The sequence below is a fragment of the Hyperoodon ampullatus genome, assembly GCF_949752795.1.
Source record: "Hyperoodon ampullatus genome assembly, chromosome: 6".
NCBI classification, from domain to species: domain Eukaryota; kingdom Metazoa; phylum Chordata; class Mammalia; order Artiodactyla; family Ziphiidae; genus Hyperoodon; species Hyperoodon ampullatus.
Window position 1 is genome coordinate 74,053,167 of NC_136919.1, and position 9,615 is coordinate 74,062,781.

Below are 9,615 nucleotides of genomic sequence, written 5' to 3' on the forward strand. Positions count from 1 at the left end.
AGAAAACAAGTCATCCAGCACTTATTTCTCACATATTATTATTTGTATGCCAAATGTGGTTTGGTCAAACTTTAAAGCAAAATGTCAGTTAACAGCACACATGATATTAGTTGCTTTTAAAACAGTATGATACTGAAATCCCAAGAAGTTATATTCTAGATGAATTTTATCAATAGCTTGTTTTGTATCATGGTTTTAAAATATGCCCACCAATTTTTTGACATTCCTCCCTTCAGAGGTTAATTTTAATTCCCCTCCCCTTGATGTGAACTGGACTTAGTAGCTCACGTCTAATAAAGAGAATATGGCAGAAATTTTGTCAGGCTTCTGAGACTACATCATAAAGAGCAGTGAGGCTTCCTCTTTGCTCTCTCTTGGATCACTTGCTCTAGGGAAATCTAGCTGCCATTTTGTGAGAACACTCAAATAGCTGCATGGAGAGGCCACATGTCAAGGACCTGAGTTCATCCAATAATCATAAAAGAAGTGAGGCTCCCTGCCAAAAGTCATGTGAGTGAGCTGTCTTGGAAGCAGATTCCCCAGCCCCAGTCAAGCCTTCTGATGACTACAGTCCTGGTTAACATGGTTGACACCTTGACTACAACTTCTTTAGAGACCCTGGGCTAGAACTACCCAGGCAAGCCACTCCTAAACTTCTTACCTACAGGAATTATGAGATAATAAATTTAAGTTTTTTTAAGGTTCTGACCTACAGGAATTATGAGATAATAAATTTAAGTTGCTTTAAGCTTCTGGGTTTTCTGTTAATTTACGATATAGCAATAGATAATTAATATACTTTGTTTCCCTTCCGTACACACTATCATCATTAACTTTACAACTTGTTTTGTTTTTTCTCTGCAGTAACTTGAATTATAGCTATTTTTAACTTGGTACAATTTAGAATATGTTTTATCTCATCTTTCTTTAGTAGCAAAATTCATCATTTCTAACTGGAAAGGTATAAATTTGCATGTGTACTAGAAAAACACAATTATTTTATGATCACTGTGCTCTGCTGAAATTCTGATGATTTTATGCCACTATTGGAAAACACTGTATCAATGAATTAAAAGACTGAGAAAATGGATCTCTAGTCTACTGAAAACCAATTTTCAAATAAAAATCATTATATTTACTATTTGCTCTTCATTTTTAACTGCCTTAACAAAATCATGATACATACGGATTCACTGTAGCATATTCAAATTCATCCTCTATATTTGCACACTCTTTTAACTACTTAACTTTATAATTTTTCCTCAATGATAATATTTGCATTAAAATTTCCAGCAATACTTTTAAGACTATATGAACTATTTTTAAGTCACTATGCCATTTTGTAAAAAAATATGTAATGCAATGTAATAGTAACACAAATTTGTAATTTTACATATACAAATAAAAAGACAAATAATACATATTTGCCTGCCAAGTGTTGTTGAAAATATTAATAAAATAAAAAATCTGTAATCAGATTGATTAAAAAACATACAAATAATCCATATCATAAACAGAAGAGGAAACATAACTACAAAACCAACTGATATAAAAAAGATGACAAGAGAAAATTATGGACAATTTTAGGCAATAAGTTCAACAACATAGATGAAAAGATCTTCAAAAGACCAAAACTACCACAGTACACTTGAGAAGACATAAGAACCCAATTAGCCCTTTAAATCAGTAAAGAAATTGAATTTGTAGGTAAAAATTATCCCACAAAAACTCTAGGTGCAGATACTTTCAGTGATGAATTATACCAAATGTTTCATAAAGAAATACCAATTCTACACAAATTTTTCCAAAACAGAGACAAGGAGCAAAAACTTCCTAACATTTTGTGATGCCATAATTACTCTGATACCAAAATTAGACAAAGACTTACAAGAAAATAAAACTAAAGACCAGTATCTCTCATGAGCATAGATATAAAATCCTTAACAGAATTTTAATAAATTCTTAATAAAATTTTAGCAAATCAAATTGAGCAACATATAAACAGATAATACATCATAAGCAAGTGGACTTTATACCAGAAATGCAATTTTGATATAACAGTTACATGACAATCAATGTAATCCATCATATTAATAAAGTGAAACAGAAGAAACATATGACCATCTTAATAGATCCAGGAAATACACTTACCAAAATTCAACACCCAGAATGATAAAAACTAGGAATACAAGGTAATTATATCAAATGATAAAAGGAAGCTACAAAAACTTATATGCTAAAATTATACTTAATGAAGAAGGACTAAAATGCCATCCCCAAAGATGGAAACAACCCAAGGCTATATGCTCTCATCACTTTTATTCATTAGAATAGAGGTTTCAGCTAGTTCAATAAGGCAAGAAAAAGAAACAAAAGACATACAATTTGGGAAAGAAGAAGTAAAACTGTTAACTCAAAGACAGCATGAAGGTCTGCCTAGAAAACTTTAAGGATTCTGTAATAAGCTACTAGAACTAATAAGTAAATTTTGCAACAGATATATTTCACACAGAATATAAGGTCAATATAGAAAATTCAATTGTATTTCTATATATTAAAAATGAAAAATTGGGAATGAAAACTAGTAAAATACATTTACAATAATATTTTTAAAATAAAATAGGAATCAATATAACAAAATACATGCAAAACTTGTACATTGAAAACTACAAGACACTGCTTAGAGAATTTAAGGGAGACCTAAATAAGTGGAAAGATATACTATGTTTATCAAGTGGGAGACTAGGGACTTCCCTGGTGGCGCACTGGTTAAGAATCCACCTGCCAATGCAGGGGACATGGGTTCGAGCCCTGGTCCAGGAAGGTCCTGCATGCTGCGGAGCAACAAAGCCCATGCACCACAACTATTGAGCCTGTGCTCTAGAGCCTGCGAGCCGCAACTACTGAGCTGACATGCCAAAACTACTGAAGCCCACGTGCCTAGAGCCTGTGCTCTACAACAAGAAAAGCTACCACAATAAGAAGCCCACGCACTGCAACCAAGAATAGCCCCCGCTCACCACAACTAGAGAAAGCTGGCAGGCAGCAATGAAGACCCAACACAGCCATAAATAAATAAATAAATAAATTTATATATAGAAAAGTGGGAGACTAATGTTGTTAAGATTTTAATTCTCCCTAAGATGATCTATCCATTCAATGAAATTCCAATCAAAATCTCAGTAGGATTTTTTTGTAGTAATTGACAAACTTATCCTAACATTTATATAAATGCAAAGGATCTGGAGTAGACAAAACAAATGAGGCAAAGAACCAAGTTGGAAAACTTAAAGTACTTGATTCCACGACTTATTACAAAGCTACAGTAATCAAGGAAGCACAGTATTGGCATAGGATCAATGTACAGAACACTGTAACAGCATAGAGTCCAGAAAGGTACTCACCCATATAAGGTCAACTTTTCTGATAGAGATACCAAGGAAAAAGGGCATTATTTTCAATGGCACTGCAATTGAATGCCCATATTTTTAAAAAAATGAATCTCAAACCTTACCTCACAACATATACAAACATTAACTTGAAAAAGATAATAGATTTATATGTAAGAGATAAAACTATAAAATTTCAAGATAAAACATGTAAGAAAATCTTTGAGACCTTTAATTAAACAAAGAATCCTTTAAAATTTACAAAATTGCTATAAAATTTATAAAAAGTAAAAATAAAAAATAGACAAATTAGATTTTATCAAAAATGAAAACCTTTTATTATCTGAGAGATACTGTTAAGAAAATTAAAAGGCAAGTCACAGACTGGGGGAAAATATATGCAAAACCTATATCTGATTAAAAACTTGTATCCAAATTCTATAAAGAACATTTATTCCTCAATAGAAAGAAGAGAAAAAACCAATTTAAAAATGGGCAATATATTTGAACAGAAACTTCATCAAAGAAGATACTTCAAATAGAAAAAAACACATAAAATTATGTTGAACTTCATTAATCATAACGAGAGAACTCTACATACCTGCTATTATGGCTAAAATTTAAATAATGGACAAAAAATGTCTTAGTGAGTGTATGGAACAACTGGAACTCTTATGGCTGATAGGAACGCAAAATAATAGAGCCAATGTGGAAAACAGTGGGCATTTTCTAACAAAGTAAGCATATACCCACGTAGCCCAGCAAAAACACTCGCAGATATTTACCAAAGAGAAATAAAAATATCCGTCCACATGAAGATGTGTACCTGAATGTTCACAGAAACTCCATTGAGGAGACATCACCATAAAGGTTAAGAGCATGAACTTCAGAGCTAGGTCACATAGAAGCTCTATTAGTAATAGCCTCAAAATGAAAACAATCCTAATGTCCATAAACTGGTAAATGAATAAACACATTACAGTACATCCATAAAATGGAATGCTACTCAGCAATGAAAAGGAACAAATTACTGATGCATGTGACTATGGATGAATCACAAAATAATTATGCTATTATTATTGATCAAGGCCAAAAACCCTACATGACTCCATTTATATAAAGTTCTAGAAAATGTAAAGCCATAGTGATAGAGAGTCAATCAGTTGTTGTCAGATCCTAGGAGAGCAGAAAGGGAATTGACTGCAAAGGAGTACAAGGGAACTATTTGGGGTGATGCAAATGTTCAATATCTTGATAATGTTAGTGGCTACATAACTATACACAATTGTCAAAACTACTCAAACTTCACATTTAAAATTAGTGAATTTTTTAAACAAATTATATTTTAATAAAGTTTATTAAAAAAATAAAGAAAATGGACAGGAAAATATTTCTCTAGCCAAGATGAATGCCACCTGTTAAGAAAATAATGACATTTAAAACCACAATAGGATTTTATGGAAAAATCATGATTTACCTTATGTTTCAAATTTGTAAAAAATGTGTGAATAAAATTGTTTTCTTCATTTTTTTCACTAACATACCACTCGTAGATCACTTGATAGATGTCCAAACTTTGTGACACAATAATCTAGAACATAGTTATTGGTGGGAATTTGCCCTGACTTAACACTAGTAAACTTTTAGTTTTCTTCACTGAATTATTTTAGTCTACTGCTCCCTAAATGTAGACATTTCTCAATATCCTGTTCTTGGTCCTTCACCTTCTTTTCCTTTTTTCCAGTTCTTCACCTTTCCCCATATCTATGTCCAGTATATTGTGACTTTGTAGTCACTCTCAGTAGAAGTGGAGTATACTTCTATACCCCTTGACTTTGAGCTTAGCCATTCTTTGGTCAACGTTATGTTTAGTGTACTTGACCCAAAGAGAAGTTTAAAAGTGTTTGCAGAATTAGCTTGCCTTCTAGTACAGGCAGACCTCGGACATACTGAGTGTTCAGTTCCAGATGACCACAATAAAGTGAATATCTCAATAAAGGGGGTCATGTGAATTTTTTGGTTTCCCAGTGCATATAAAAGTGAACTTTAGGGGCTTCCCTGGTGGCACAGTGGTTGAGAGTCCGCCTGCCGATGCAGGGGACACGGGTTTGTGCCCCGGTCCGGGACGACCCCACATGCCGTGGAGCGGCTGGGCCCGTGAGCCATGGCCACTGAGCCTGCGCGTCCAGAGCCTGTCCTCCACAATGGGAGAGGCCACAACAGTGAGAGGCCCGCGTAACACACACACAAAAAAAGTGAACTTTACACTATACTGTAGTCTATTAAGTGTGCAATAGTATTATGTCTAAAAAACCAGTGTGGTACCTTAATTTAAAAATGCTAACCATCATCTGAGTTTTTAGTGAGTCAACTTTTTGCAATAGTAATATCAAAGATCACTGATCATAGATCACCATAACAAATATAAAAACAATGAAAAAGTTTTAAAAAGTTTTAAAGTTCTTCCTTTCTGCCAATCTAATGTGTTCCAGGCTCATCTTGTGTGTCTTTCCTACTCTAGGTCCAAAATCAACCATTTCTCCAAGGATCCCTTGTTCCATTCATTGGAGAATTATATTAGAAACCAAGATATAGGTGCTAGGTTTAATTGTTGTTACTGGGTACTCTTGCTCGTAGGGTCTCTCAACTGACAGAGCAAGGACTATATGTATATATATTAACCCAAGTAATAAACTTATATCCATAAATATTTTCATATGTTATCTGTATCTACATTACATTATACATGAGTACATAATAATGTCTCAAACTCTAATTCATTACCACATGGACCATTTTAGCCTCCTTCCCTTGCTTAACTGTAGATTCCTACTCTAACAGTAAAAATCCTGGGTCACACCATTTGCCATACAATTACTTAATTTTTCAATTCCAGTATACACGTATAGCATGTATACATATATATCAGATTTGTTAAGCCCTATCCCCATGGGAAACAACTTTATTAACTAGAGTGCAGTGCTTATATACATTTCCTTTTGCTTTAGTCCCCCAGACTTTACTCATTTCAAAGTTACTTAGGTCAGCAGCTTCCCCCCATTCCTTTCAGTGAGGTTGTTTCTTACATTTGTAATACAGTTAGATTTGCTTGTCACAGTCTGCTTTCCTTCTTGAGATCTCTGACCTCTTAATTGATTTTTTAAAAGGTACATAGATTAAAGTTTACTTTTTGCTGTAAAGTTCTGTGGGTTTTGACAAATGCATGGTGTCAGGTATCTGGCATTATAGTAGCATGCAGAATAGGTTCACTGCCTAAAAATCCCTTGTGCTTCACCCACTCGTCTCTCCTCTCTTGTCCCCAAACTCCTGACAACCACTGATCATTTTGCTGTCCATTTCCGTAATGTCATATAATTGGAATCATAAAATATATAGACTTTTCAGACTGGCTTCTTCCAATTAGTAATCTGTATTTTAGGCTCATTATGGTTTTTCATGGCTTGATTGCTCATTTGTTTTTATTGCTAAATAATATTCCATTGAACGGATGTACCACAATTTGTTTATCAAGTCACCTATTGAAGGATATCTTAGGTGCTTCCAAGTTTTGGCAATTACATCCCGTAAGAATGTATGAAGGCTTGCTTCTCCACATTCTCAACAGTTGTTTCATGATGAAAAAAGGAAATTAAGTGAACATATACTTACAAGATGCTGAGACTCCCAGCTATCTTCCCTACTAGGGTTCCAGAATTCTTGCACCAGACTTTTTATCCTCCAGGTAGGATGTGGAAAGTGTTTTCTCCAGAGGATCTAAAGAAGGATACAAGAGGAATGATGTGACATTAAGAATTCCTGCATACAATGGCCCAAGCAGGTCACAGTCCAAAAACCCTACCTAAGTTTCTCCAATCCCATTGAGTTTGTACTCTTCCATTCTCAATGTAAGGAGACAATCAAAAAATTACAAAAATTCAGAGGAAAGCTTCTAACAAGAAAGGTTGACACCAACAAAATAGAAAAAGGCAACTTGGAGTAAAGAGACACTGAAATGAGGAAAAAATTTAAATATTATTTTCCTTAGTAACCTCAGAGATAGAAAATATTGCAACCACAAAAAGAGAACAGAATGATATATAAAAAGAAATATTCAGAGAATAACACTAGTTTTTAGCAAGCAATAAAAAATTATAGCAGAAATGAAAAACTCAATTGAAAGCCTGAAAAAATGATACAATAAAAAAAAAAACCTTGGTAGATGAAGTAAAAAAAAAATAAAAATAGAGGACAGAACAGGAGGTTTAGTAAGTTACAGTGCCAGAAGAGAAAACAGAAAACACAGAGGAAAGAGTAATGATACTATCTGAGCAAAATTTTCAGGATTAGAACATGGCTTTCCAGATTAAAGGGACTCACTGACTATCTAGAATAGTGAATAAAAACAGACTCATAGCAAAGTAATAGTGAAATTTAAAAACACTGTAGACAAAGAACAGGCCCTAAAATCTTCCAGGTAAGAAAACAAATTAGGGCTCACATAAAAGATTAGTAATCAATATGGTTTTAAATTTGTTAAGACTAGCATAGGAAAATAGAAGAAAATGAGAAACACCTTCAAAATTCTAAAGGAAAATGACTTCCAACCTAAAATTCTATACCCAGCTAAACATTAATCAAGTATTGGGATAGAATAAAAATATTTTCAGACATGCACAATCTTAAGTAATTTATCTCCCATGAATGACTTCTCAGGAAGCTCTTAGAAAATGACCTCCATCAATATGAGAGCAAATCAAGCAGTGAAAAGCATGGAGTACAGGAAACGGAAGAGTTGATACAGATGAAAGGTAAAGTTGTCTGATGATGGTGAAAGGAGATTTCCATAAAAGGGCTGTCAAGTAGTTGATTGGCAACTAGTCCAGCGGGAGCATGTCAGAAGTCTCCAGGAGAGAATTCTCCAAGAAGATGAAACTGTTGGAATGCTTTGTGTGCAAATTGGTTGACAGCATATTTAAATAGTTGGCAGAAAGTTTGGGGCTGAATTAGTGATAAATATACTCAAAACTATACAAATTAAAAAGCAGAAAAATTATTAATTCCAGGCAAAGGAAAAAGTATTGCAGGGAAAAAACTCCTATCATAGTTTCTTAGCTCTGAATAGCATTTGCACGGTCATAGTAAAGTAAACACTGAGTACTGACACAAATAAATTATGATATAACTTTATTGGGAGGATGGGGAAGGAAAAAGTATAAGTGTTTTAGTGCTAGAGTTGAAGTGAAAACTCTTCATATTCCTAAATCAGAAAGAAAGACATAATATCTTTTAAAAATTAACAATTATTGATACACTTTTTAGACATATGGACATAAGCTGTGAAAGGGTTAAATGAGTAGAAATTTTAAAGATTATCTTTAAAAAAGGCAAATGGTGGGGGAGGGAAGAAACTTTTACTTTTGGTAACTAACTTGAAGAATTGGCTTTTATATGTATACAAGTAAAATTTTGATAAAAATAGAAAGTAAAAATTCACACACAAAACAGACACATAGATCAATGCACCAGGATAGAAAGCCCAGAAATAAACTCATGCATTTATGGTCAATTAATCTCTGACAAAGGAGGCAAGAATATATGATGGAGAAAAGACAGTCTCTTCAATAAGTGGTGCTGGAAAAACTGGACAGCTACATGTAAAAAAATGAAATTAGAACCCTCCCTAACACCATATACAAAAATAAACTCAAAATGGATTAAAGACCTAAATGTAAGACCAGATACCATAAACCTCCTTGAAAAAAACATAGGCACAATACTCCTTGACATAAAACACAGCAGTATTTTTTTGGGTCCATCTCCTAAAGTAAAGGAAATAAAAGCAAAAATAAACAAATGGGGCCTAGTTAAACTTAAAAGCATTTGCACAGCAAAGGAAACCATTGATAAAACAAAAAGACAACCTACTGAATGGGAGAAAATATTTGCAAATGATGTGACTGATAAGGGATTAATATTCAACGTATATAAATCGCTCACACAACTCAACATCAAAAAAATGAACAACTCAATTAAAAAATGGGTGGAAGAACTGAATAGACATTTTTCCAAAGAGGAAATGCAGATGGTCAACAGGCACATGAAAACATGCTCAACATCTCAAATCATCAGGGAAATGCAAATCAAAACCACAGTGAGATAGCACCTCACACCCAACAGAATGGCTATCATCAAAAAGAACACAATTAACAAATGTTGGCGAGAATGT